The sequence below is a fragment of the Hylaeus anthracinus genome, unplaced genomic scaffold, assembly GCF_026225885.1.
Source record: "Hylaeus anthracinus isolate JK02 unplaced genomic scaffold, UHH_iyHylAnth1.0_haploid 11989, whole genome shotgun sequence".
In the NCBI taxonomy this organism is placed as follows: domain Eukaryota; kingdom Metazoa; phylum Arthropoda; class Insecta; order Hymenoptera; family Colletidae; genus Hylaeus; species Hylaeus anthracinus.
Genome location: NW_026534337.1, coordinates 709121 through 722172, shown reverse-complemented (window position 1 = coordinate 722172; position 13052 = coordinate 709121). Strand labels below are relative to the sequence as shown.

The following is a 13052-nucleotide window of genomic DNA, read 5'->3' as shown; positions in this document are numbered from 1 at the left end:
TTCAAGGGGTAGATGAAATAAGTCAACGCGAGCTTCGAAAAGAACGGATGTGCATACGTAACACCCTCTTCGTTTACTAACATGCACGACGGAAGAGGATTGCGACTCAGGGCATCGACGTGCCTGAGGTTTTTGCCTGGACGATACCCTATTGTGTATTGGAACTCCTCTAGCAATAAAGCCCATCGCGTGACACGAACGCACAAATCCTTTTTTCGCATCATCAATGCAAACGCTTGCAGTTAGTGACTATCTTGAAGGGTATCCCTAACAGGTACACGCGAAATTTTTTTAGCGATCTCACAATTGCTAGAACTTCTAACTCGTAGCTGGAGTAGCGTTCCTCCGCAGGAGTCGTTTTGCCGCTTGCAAAGTATATCAGGTGTAACATACCGTCGCAAGTATCCCGCTGTAACAATATTGCACCAAAACCGAACATAGACGCATCGTTGTGCAGTTCCGTTTCCGCGTTGACTCTATACAATTTCAGGGTGGGTTCATCGGACAATGCGATCTTTAATTGCTCGAACGCGCGACTTTCTTCACTGCAGAAAAGAAACTCCGCCCCTGCTTTCAACAAATTCGTGAGAGGTCGAGCTATTAACGAATAGTGGGCTATAAACTTTCGAAAATAGCGTGTGAGGCCGAGAAAACTTTGGACGTCCTTAAACGTTTTAGGCTCGGGAAAACGCATTACCGCTTCGACCTTTCTTTCCGAAGGACGGATCGTACCGTCCTTGATCACGTGGCCTAGGTATTCTACCTGCTCATACAAAAATCTAAATTTACTCTAATTAATTTGTAATCCCGATTCGCTCGCAACTCGCAGTACCATTTTTAGCTTACGCAGCCCGCTGTCGTGATCGACCGACGGGATAATTATATCGTCCATATAAATCAACACCGTTTTGTTGTCTATCAGTTCCCTAAACACTGCGTTAATGAATCTTTGAAATACCGCTGGTGAATTGCACAGGCCAAACGGTACCTTGAGGAATTCGTATTGTCCATCTGGTATAATGAAAGCCGTGTATTTTGTATGTTCTTTATTTATTCCTACGTGAAAAAATCCGTTTTTTAGATCTAGTGTGCTGAAAATTTTAGCGCCCTGGAGCAAGTCTAATTGGTCCTCTATAAGCGGAAGCGGATATCTATCTCTAATGATTTTTTTATTTAATTGGCGATAATCTATGCAAAGCTTTGAGGATCCGTCCTTTTCCTTCACTAATACCATCGGGTTAGCGTATTCCAAAAACGAGGGACGAATAACGTCATCGCGCAGCCATTTCCGAATTTGATCATTGACTGTATCTCTTTCGGATGGCGACAATCTCCTCGCTCTTTGGAACACCGGCTCGTCGTCTTTTAAAACTATACTCATTTCTATTTTGGTTTCGCGCAGTTTTCTAGGTTGGTAACTGTCAATAATTTTCGGCAATGTATTTCTATACTGTGCGTCTTTAATATGCGAAATCTACCTCGTTCGCATCGTACACGAGATTGATCGATGCAATAGGCGAAACGTTTTCCGCCTCAATTTTCCGGATTATGATGTTACCTTGTTTTGATGTTAATTCCATCGTGTTCAAAAAATCCGTGCCTAATAAAAGTTCATGTGATATTAATCTGTCCGGTACCACGCAAATCGTTATAGAATAGGAATTTCTATCTATGGACGCCTCTGTTTCAAATTCGCCAACTGCTCTATTGTTTCCGAACCGATACCCCGAAAGTAAACGCTACTTCTACTTAGTTCAGGTACCTTTGGTTTAAGTGCGTTATATTGATCACAACGCATTAGGTATAAATCGCTGCCGGTATCAATTAGGGCGGTTACCTCGCGCTCGCAGATAGAAACTTTCTTAAAATATTTCTTACGGAATTTCTGCTGCACCGCCAGACTTTCGCCAGTCGCAGGCGTTACTCTCCTTGGGCAATCCTTCGCAACGTGTCCGAATTCTCCACACTCGAAGCATTTCGCTCCTTGACTTCTCCGGTGACACTCGAAGGAGAGATGTTCGCGGTCGCCGCAGTTGTAATACCTTCCCGGCGGCGCATTCCGCTCTTCTCGTCGTTTCGTCGTTGAACTCCATCATCTCGTCGTCGAAAATCGCCGTCTCGTCGCTGGAACTCGTTGTCCCCTCGGTAACTATTTTCTGGCCGTCGGAACCCGTAAGATGCTCAAATCCCGAGCGGGGAAGGAGATGAGAATCGTACGATGCGATTGTTGTATGCGTTATCACGCAGCATTGGTGATTCGATCATCTTGAATGTGCTGTAGAAGCGAAATATTGCGGTAACACGTCGAAACAGTTCGAGTGAACGCGATGAATTGCTGGATGCAACGATATGGATACGCGTGGATACGAAGAACGGAATTCTATGGGCAGATGCCAACATAGAAAGTGAATTATGCCTGAGCGTTGCTCTTTGGCATGAGAATCCCTGAAGAAGGTCAAGAGATGATCGTTAGGTTTGGAGGGAAGGTAAGAATGTGGACAAAGTCCGCCGAAATGGCGTCGCCACGTGGTGGTACGCGATCGCGCACACAAGGTCGTATCCATGTCGCGTAGGGTTTCGATAGCGAAATAAAGCAATTAACGCATCGGGCGTTGTTGAATCGAAGAAATAACACGACCCGTGAGTCTATTGAATGCACAAACTCGCGGGATAGCAAGGTATAATTACACTGAATGCGTCGACGGAACACGAGTGTTCGCGGGAGCCGGCGAGAGCCAGGGGGGCCAAGCTACCGTATTACAAGTTGGTACAAAGTTTGCAGCGCCGAGTGGTTTTGTGTTTCCAACTAAAATGTAGAGCGCATGAGCGTATATGCATATATATATATATACAGTAGCGGGCTTTTCAAATTGTTTTAAATTATTTGAAAGAAAGTAAGCCAGAGAAAGGCAGACACAGTTCAAAGGATTTTCGTCGTTTCAAAAAATATAATTTTATAACGACGAAAATCCTTTGAATTGTCTGCCTCTCTCTGGCTTACTTTCTGAAAAATATATATAATTAAATATAAAAAACGAATTGTAATAAAAAGGTATACAATACTTATATAACAAACATTTTTTTTATTTAACTTATATTGTACAAATTTTATAATAAGAATATTTTTATAATTACGCTTATGTTACACGAAGTGATAACAGTCCAATCTGAAAAAAATATGAAAATTATTTACAGTCAATCTATGAATCTAATTTAATGCATACTTCATATTAACATATACATACCTGAAATAATAGAGAAATAAGCTAAGCTGCTCAGTTCATTAGACAAGTGAGTGTTTTTCGAAATCCTATATTTAATGCTGCCCCTTCCCCTAGACCAGATATAATTCCTGAAACAGAAATAAAAAGTACTTATTAATAAACTATTTATTTAAAAAATTTTTCCTTGCGAACAAATGAAATTGTTATATTAAATATAAAAAATTATTTACAGTCAATCAATTAAGTAACGCCTTAAGCATCGACTTAAGGATTCCCTTTGAAAGCAATTGCTGTCTATTCTAGATTCACAGTCAATTCTTAAGAAAGTCTTAAGTCCATATGAATACATAAAATAAAATGATAATACATAATACTGTGAATACATAGCGACACAAACAATGCTTATTCCAATAAGGCAAACTTAGTTAAGAACTTCTTGAGACAATGCTTAAGTTGCGACTGTGAATACGGGCCTATAAATATGCTTATTTTATGTATACATACTTGGCAAATGAAGCGTTGGCACTGCTGAAGTACTCAGTCGGATATTTAATTTATAAACATCCTCAAAGTGGACATCGCAGATTTTCACATTTTCCATTGATGACATGTCCTGAAGGCAGGGATTATCACACGCTGCTATCCATTGAAGGCAGCGTTCCCTATCTTTCATCAGATCGGGAAATTGCCGAAGCTGGTTTTCCTGTAAGGTACATCCTCTCACTTGGCACTTTTTAGGTGCCATATTTCACAAAACTGAAAAAAAACACAAAGAAACACACAAAAAACACAAAAAATACACAAAAAACACAAAAAAACACAATTAAAAGTTACGAAGGAATCAAATCACGCTGGCTATCAGACCACCGCCACGTGAGTGATCGTTACCATTGTGCCATTGACAATAGTCCATTATTACTTCGCAAATGATGATGAGTACCGACGGAAACCGGCAGCTGACCCTAGATATGTGTATGTGATGCTTACTAGCGTCGCGTGGATTTGGTTCACCAACTAAAAACGTGATTTCACTTCCTCGCAACTGTGCTTGGTCCCCCTGGCGAGAGCCAAGTGTTCGAGAAACGCAACGGAAGCCGCGAGGCTCGTAGCATCGAACAAAAGAAGTGATGTTGCTTCATTTGTCGATTTGGTGTTCGCGCCGCATGGCGTGGCGATTGAATCTAGGGAGGTACGCGTTTTTTCATCCGTTTTGGAGATGTCGCGTTAATCGCTGATATATGCGAATTAATTCGATTGGTTTTCCGCCGAATCCGCTAGGGCTCGACGGAAGTGTACGTTTCGTTTTAATACTGATTCCATTTTATCTATAACTTTTTCTCCATAATCACCGGGTATAATTTTTAAATTTTCTGTAAATGTAGTTATCAAATCTATAGATTCTGTTAGAGGTTATCCTATTGTTTCTAATTTCTTTATGGCCTCAGGTAACATTTTGAAATGGCTCTGAATAAATATTAAATTTTGTTGTAAATACTCGCATCGTAATGGTTCTTTCGCCAATTTAATTGACCAAGCCTCCTTTTCATCCAATGATTCTATGACGTCTTTCATTCCTTCTAAATGCATTGCATAAAAAAACGCTGCTTCCAACCAGGTTCCCCATCGTGTTACCACAGGTTCTGATGGCAATGGTATATTTTGTAATTTATTTTTATAAATTTCGACGCGTAGTGGAGTTTTTAAAAATACTTTTTTAACGGTAGATATTAATTTGTTAACAACAGGGAATTGCCGTCACACTTCCTCACCAATTCAGTTTAGTGCACGTGCCAAACAAGTTATGTGCAACAAATTTGGATAAACTATTTTCAAATGCTTCCCAGCTTTCAACATACATACGTCACTGCATCTGTGACGAGCAATAGTACTTTATCTTCGCCTCCACTTGGCCATAATACTCTCATGCCTGAATTCACAAATCGAGCAATAGTTGCATAATTTGTTTCTGTTAATTGCTTACACGCCAATAGATAAGCTTGTGTTTTCTCATTCTTCAGAGCTTCCCAATAATTAAATTTGCAATGTAACGACCAGTTGCATCCGTAGTCTTATCTACGGATATCCAAACATAGTTGTCGGCAATATTGTCTCGAATATTTTGGAGAGCCAAATTGGAGCAGTCCTCCAAACAATTCTTCACTTAGGTAAGTTCGTTTAATCATATAATTATATCATACCTTTTAGTGCAGTTTTAATATTTTTTCGAAGTCGGTTACATTTTTTTTCCAAAAATTATTTTATGTCCTATATGTTCCTTCTTTCTGCAATTTCATGAGAGTATTAATGTTTTTATTGTGATACATACTCATACAATAAATCATATAATTCTTAAAACAATACTTTCAGTTATAACCTTAATCATGTTAGTTTATGGTTAGATGAACTTTCAAACCAGAAATAAATCGATCAATGTCATGTATCATGTCAATAAATATACCTGTACATATTAAAATTCGCATAATTATTGTTATTTTTCTTGTTCAGTTACATCTATGAAATCACAAATAATTAGTCACTCAGTGGAACACATTTAAATTGAAAGTGATAGTAGAATTTAGTTACTCAAGGACAGTTTCTGAAGATTGATTAATAAATATATTTTACCGAAAATCTATGTGACAGGAAGGTAAATTCCTTAACGTTCGAAAAGCCCAGGTCACCCCCCCCCCCCCCACCCCACCCGCCCTTGTTGACAAGATTGCTGCGTAGGCATAATTGCCGAAATGCCGAAAGGCACAAAATGTGAGGGGTTCCATCGATTTAATCGATTGCAGGTTTAACATACATGAAATATATTGTTGCGTTTCGGCATAATGAGTAAACACAAACTTTAATAAATAACAACCAGCTTTACAATAGAAATGTGTACAATAGGAATGCAATTAAATATAGCTTCGGAACGTCTGCTCTCAATGACGTCTTGCTCGAATCTGACAGCTTGACAGACGATCGATCCGATCGCCTTCTTTTCGCTGTCTTCATGTTCCGGTCGCGAGCACCAGCAGGTCTTGGATCCATCCAAACGGTGCTCGCAACAATATGTATAATTATGTATAACTATGTATTACAATTGCCGACTAAACGCAGCTTGAAAAATTATCCGACCTTTATCCGACAAACTTCGGATAAAGATGAAAGTGCGAAAATAACCTACGGGTGAAACTCTCTGGAGAGAAACTAGGTACCTCCATCGGTCGGATAAAGATAAAAATGCGGAAAACTATCTTACGGCTGAAACTCTCCGGAGAAAAACCAGGTATCTCTAGCGGTCGGATAAAGATAAAAATGGGAGAACTACCCAATGGGTGAAACTCTCTACAGATGAAGCAGGTATCTTTAGCCGTCGGATAACTCGATTATAAGATAACTTAAATTATTTTTATTTGTGGAATACATTTTTTTATCCGATAGTCATCAAATAAAAATAATGATATGTATCTTTATTCGATTTTCTATTTAAATCATTTTTTTATCTAAATAATGCCCATCTCTGCCGAAAAGTGCAGAACTAGTCGAGCACTGCTTTAAATCAATCACTGGGGATTAAGGGTAATTTCGGTACCGATTTTAGAGCTTGACGCTCCTACGTTTTAAAATTTGATAGTCCCGAAAAAGACCGATTGTTTTTAATGTAAGTATGGTTCCACATGACGTTCGGTCATACCTCTACCACACTGACAGTTTCTTACGAGCCAGTGTGCACATTTAATTTCCTTTGACGGCCAACTTCATACTGGAAAATTATCGTTACCGTGTGCGCGTGCAACACTAAACTTTCATTCTCAATCCACCAAGAAAAGTATAACTTCAAAAACTAAAAGGATAATTCAGTCTCGTTTGGGAAGTCGTAGCGATAAGACGTGTTTACGTAGTAAGATGTGTTTACGCGAACGATCAGTTATTGTGTATTGTGTACTTGTGTATCCAAATTCCTCGTGCGTGCGTGTGAGTGTGCTTCTTACGGGGGCTTGCCGCTGGGAAGTCCAGGCCAGAAATGGCACTATGTACAAATTACTGTAATTTACAGCTAAAAATTGACAAATTAAATGACAAATTTACTGTCATTAAATCGCAAGAGAGTAACAACTTAGCAGATCAGACGAAATCTGATACCCTGATCTGTGATCTGATAGAAAGAACGATCACACATCAAAGAAGCTAACTAAACTACAACCAAAGAAACGTAAAATCAATCCTCCGGATGAATTATTAAGTGGAACAGACACAGGACATACTAAGTGAATGAATAACATTCCCGTTAGTAATCCGTACAGTATCTTGTCGGAGATGGAAGTTGATGAACCCACAGGTAGTAACACTACAGCTATCGAAAGGCAGCAACCGAAACCCTCACAAGTATACATCGAAGCTCAAATCATAGAGCCCCTTACTGAATTAATGAAAAACATAGCCAACAACAACTATACTCTTAAACAGCTTAAAGACAATCATATCAAAATCCAAGTCAATACTCCTGGCAACTACAGGGAACTTACCCGGATACTGAAAGAAAAAAACGCTAACTTCTACACCTACCAACCGAAAAAGGATAGAAGCTACAAGGTAGTACTTAGAGGAATGCATCCTCAAACCAACATTAGTTCAATAATTGACGAGCTGAAAGAATCAAATCATCAGGTAAGGCAAATTAACAATATAACTAAGTACGATACGAAACAACCCTTGCCGCTTTTTTTTTATTAAGTTAGAACCCAAGGAAAATAACAAAGGAATCTATAAAATTAATAGACTACTAAACACGGTTGTGACCTTCGAACCTCCTAGAAACAAAAAAGATATACCGCAATGCCTACGCTGTCAGTCGTACGGTCATGCTAAAAATTACTGCCACAGAACTGTTCCACCTAATAATTCATTCGGAGGATTGATTTTACGTCTCTTTGGTTGTAGTTTAGTTAGCTTCTTTGATGTGTGATCGTTCTTTCTATCCGTCTGGGTACCACATTTCGTTTGATCTGCTAAGTTGCTACTCTCTTGCGATTTAATGACAGTAAATTTGTCATTTAATTTGTCAATTTTTAGCGTTAAAGTGCAGGGATACACTGGTCTTCAAACTGTCCTAATGAAGGGAAAACGAACGTTAAATGCTACAACTGTCAGGGTAACCACCCTGCCAGTTACAAGGGCTGCTCAGTGAGAAAACAGCTGCAATAGAAACTCTTTCCAAGATTAAGATACAAATCAGTTATAGATAACCCAAATACAAACTCAAACATTTCAAATCAAAAGGCAACTTTAGATAGCAATAACAACACTTCTGTATGGAGTCAATACAACACAAAAACTAATAATGTAACCTACGCTCAAGTAACTCGAATTCGGGAACAGGAAGTATCAGCTGATTCTGTCGAAAACCAGACTTCAACATCTGACATGTTAGAAATTAAAAAATTATTAATAGCATCAACAAAAAACACTAAATTAATAACCAACATGCTTATCTAACAAACACAATTATTAACTCAGCAATCTCAACAAATCAACAAAATGTTAGAACTTCTTTCACACATGTTAACAAACAATAATAATTGAAATGGATACATTAAAAATAGTAATCTAGAATGCCAATGGTCTACTACAAAGACTGCAAGAGTTGAAAGTTTTTATATATACAAATAAAATTGACGTTCTATTAATCTCGGAAACTCATTTTATAGTAAAAAGTTTTTTAAAAATTCCTCTCTATAATATATATGACACCAAACATGCCTCTGGCAGGGGACATGGAGGTTCTGCGGTAATTATCAAGCAAGACATTAAGCATTTCTTTCTATGCTCGTTCGCCGACGACCATATACAAGCCACCGCTGTAACCATATGCACAAATCGTGGCAACATTACACTGTCAGCTATCTATAATCCTCCAAAATACAAAATAACGGTACAACAATACGAAAGCTTTTTAAAATCACTAGGTAATAAATTCATTACAGGTGGAGACTATAATGCTAACCATAATCTATGGGGCTCAAAAACAACCACTCCACGAGGTAAAGTTTTAGAACAAACTATACGTAACCTTTCCTTGGACACAATATCAACCGGAGAACCAACATACTGGTCATCGGCACAAGAAAAAACTCCAGACCTATTAGACTGCAATTACTAAAGGTTTACACAAACGTCACTTTGTAGCCCGTTCTTGTTTAGATCTTACATCAGATCATTCTCCCATTCTTATCGATTTTTCATCTAAACCAATACTTACGTACGGAACTAACCACCTATACAACAATAGCACCAATTGGATCCAATTTAAGGAACATCTTGAAACTAAAATAAACTGCAACATACCCCTAAAAACATCTGAACAAATTGAAACAACAGTTATAAACTTTACTGGCTTAATACAAGAAGCATGCTGGCTAACCACTAAACAAACTGAAAATAATAGAAAATATTTATCCCTTCCTAATTATATTCTACAGAAAATAAAGTTAAAGCGAAAATTAAAAGACACTTGGCAAAAACACAAAACACAGCTCAACAAAAACAAACTAAACGCCACCACTAAAAAAGTGAAACAGTTAATTCAAAACTACTTCAATACTGAATTTCACAATTATATAAGAAATCTATCACCCATCGAGGACACAAACTATTCACTCTGGAAAACTACCAAAAGACTGAAAAGGACAGCCATTCTGCTACCTGCTATTAAGAAAAAAAACTCTAGTTGGGCTAGAAGTCCACTTGATAAAGCAAATGTTTTTGCTGAACATTTACAACACACTTTTAAACCTAATGCAGGTAGCTGTAATATTACTCCACAATTAGCTCCACTGTCCATAACTGAGCACCAGGTACCAATTATAACACTAACTACGGTAAAAGAAGTCACCCACCTCATCCATGAAACTCGGGATAAAAAAACGCCTGGGTTCGACATGATAAATGGTAAGATCCTCAAGGAATTTCCACCTAAAGCGGTAAGAATGATCACTATAATTTTTAATGTTGTTCTAAGAGTCAAGTACTTCCCTGTAAACTGGAAGTTAGCTCAGGTCAAACAAATTTAATCCCGCCTCATCAATTTGAATTCAGAAACAAATATGCGACTATTGAGCAGGTGCACAGTCTAATAAATAAAATTTATACTATATTTAAACAAAAGATGTATTGTACTTCTGTTTTTCTAGACATAGAAAAAGCCTTCGACAAAGTATGGCATGAAGGTCTCCTACATAAAATTGAACAAAATCTTCCGTCACCCTACTACCACCTTATGAGATCCTACTTCGCAAATAGAACCTTTTTCGTTAAAATCCAAGACACATGTTCAGGAATCTGTAACATTGAACCAGGGGTGCCACAGGGCAGTATTCTCGGGCCATTACTGTACACAATATACACGGCAGATATTCCCGTCACCAGCGAAACCTCAATATTTTCTTTCACAGACGATACTGCAATCTTAGCTATACATGCTGACCCAAAAATCGCACACAAATTGTTGCAACGATACCTCCTAAAAATCGAAGAATGGTTGATTAAATGGAGAATAAAAGTTAACTTTGAAAAATGTAATCACATTACATTTACGCTAAATAAGGGTACTCTCCCCCCAGTTACCATCAACAATACAACCATCCCACAAACTAAAGTAGTTAGATACTTATGATTACATCTTGATGTAAGAATGACCTGGAAACACCACATCAAAACTAAAATCGATCAAATCAGGATCAAGAGATGTGAAATGTACTGGCTTACTAGCAGGAACTCCAAACTAAGCACGAGCAATAAACTATTCATCTATAAAACAATAATTAAGCCAATTTGGACGTATGGTATTGCATTATGGGGTACGGCTGCCAAAAGCCACATAGTAAAAATGGAAGCCCCACAGTTCATAATTCTTAGAACGATTGTCAACGCTCCTTGGTACGTGCGGAACGAACAGAAGTAGTAAAGATAGGCAGGTTCTAACTCAGGAGCTCCGAGGGTGGAGCGGGGGGGCGAGGGAGGGGGCACGAGTGGTGGAGGGGGGGTCGGTAATTATAATCTACGGTCGTTAAGGTAGAAGGGTCACAACCGATCGGTAATTATCAGTGATCGGTAAGAAAGAAAAACGCAAATTTTACATGTAACGAAATAAGCGCGTAAGGGTGGGGGAAACCGTCCTCTTCGCGCGCAGGAGTGGGGGTGTTTTTTCAGGCCCCGCGGGTTCCCTTTCTCTCTCTTTCTCGTGCCCAAGCATTTTCTTCCTCGCACTCATGCCCTTCTACCCGTGCAACACGTAAGATTAGAAAAGATGAGGTAATTATCATAGGTAATTATCAGAGATCGGTAAAAAAGGAGAAGAGGAACATCAATTTTTCGATGTTTGGTAAGTATTATTATCGTTATCAGAGATCGATAAGAAAGAAAAATGCAAATGGTACATGTAACGAAATAAGCGCGCACGATGTAAGGGAGGGGAAACCATGCTCGTCGTCTTCGCGGGAGGTAAGCGCGCACGCCGTAAGGGAGGGGAACCGTCCTCTTCGCGCGCAGGAGTAGGGGCGTCGTTGCGAGCCTCGCGGGTTCCCTCTCTCTCGCGCCCGAGGATTTTCTTCCTCGCACTCATGCCCCGTGCAACATATAATATTAATATTACATTACAATCTTTATAGAGCGCGCAATATCGGTAAGAACATCTCGCGACAATGGCCTCGAACAGAAGGTCAAAAAACGCAAAGTTTGCAAATAACAATCCGGCAGCAAATCTTTTATTTGCGCGATACAATTGCTCGAAAATTAGATATTAAAAAAACGGAAGAGGTGACATCATTCATTGGCGATGAGAATATTGGAGAACGTGCGAAGGAAACATTACACCGGATGAGAATAAGATATGGGAGAAAATGCGCTAGAAAGAAAGACACATATATCCAAGCTATTTTTTTTTATTGATAACTGTATTCCATCTAAACCTAATGCTAACAATTTAGAGTCAATCAATGAATGACGTTCAAAATTTTCATGTTCAACAAAAGGCCTTTGCATAATCCTAAATTTCAGCATTTTGTATTATTTCTATAAACTTGTACTTAGATTCTACCAGGTACAAGTTTTCAGACAGCCAACTGTACATGTGATCGATACAATATTCAAAAGCGAACAACTTTTGTACGGTTTTTTCACTCATGAACATAGAGATGGTAGAACTTGAGAGTTTTGCGAGTTTTACGTCGTTTAGTTGTCGGAATTTAACTGTTACATCATTAATGCTTATCGGCTCGCTCAAGGTTCCTGATGTATCAGCAAAAATCTGCAGAATGTTATGCCTCTTTCGTAGTAGATCTTTCCACGTATCCATAGAAAATTGAATTTCGTTTCCACGAGAGTCTCCTATAGCCAGCTCTACGTCGCAGGAACCACCGATTCGAACCCCGATGTCGAGATACTTGTAGAATGTATCCGTCAGGGGATATCTCCTCCCCAGTATACGCACCACGCGTGTTACTCTACGTTCCGAATGAACATTATTGCTATCACTGACAAGAGAAACAAAAAATTATAAAGGATATTGAATTTTAAATGCATATTTTGCAATATGTTGTCAAAGAACTTACTGTGTACACTGCGTTCGAGAGCCGCGTATTAACCGGCGCTGTTTTAAATTCGCACTACATCGAACCGCGTAACTTTCTTCAGGATGCGAGAGACGTTGTGCTCGAGCATATACGGGGTGCATTGGTGAAACATAAAACAGTAAAAGTGAATACCGCGTTTAATAGAGAGTTTGTAGCGGGTGATAAACGCTCGAATAAGACTATCAGCACGAAGAACTGTGAAATCTTT

General features: G+C 38.8%; 1 long non-coding RNA gene across 2 annotated transcripts; it reads right to left on the bottom strand.

Annotated features, from left to right (window-relative positions):
* Positions 1–3039: 3039 nt before the first annotated feature.
* Positions 3040–4183, bottom strand: LOC128888114 (uncharacterized). 2 transcript variants are annotated; one of them, XR_008460160.1, is made up of 4 exons: positions 4113–4183; positions 3729–3980; positions 3246–3352; positions 3040–3167 (listed from the first exon to the last, which is right to left on the bottom strand). It is a non-coding gene; the product is annotated as an uncharacterized LOC128888114 (long non-coding RNA). The 2 variants fall into 2 exon arrangements; XR_008460159.1 differs by lacking the exon at positions 4113–4183 and having other exon boundaries at positions 3729–4038.
* Positions 4184–13052: the final 8869 nt, after the last annotated feature.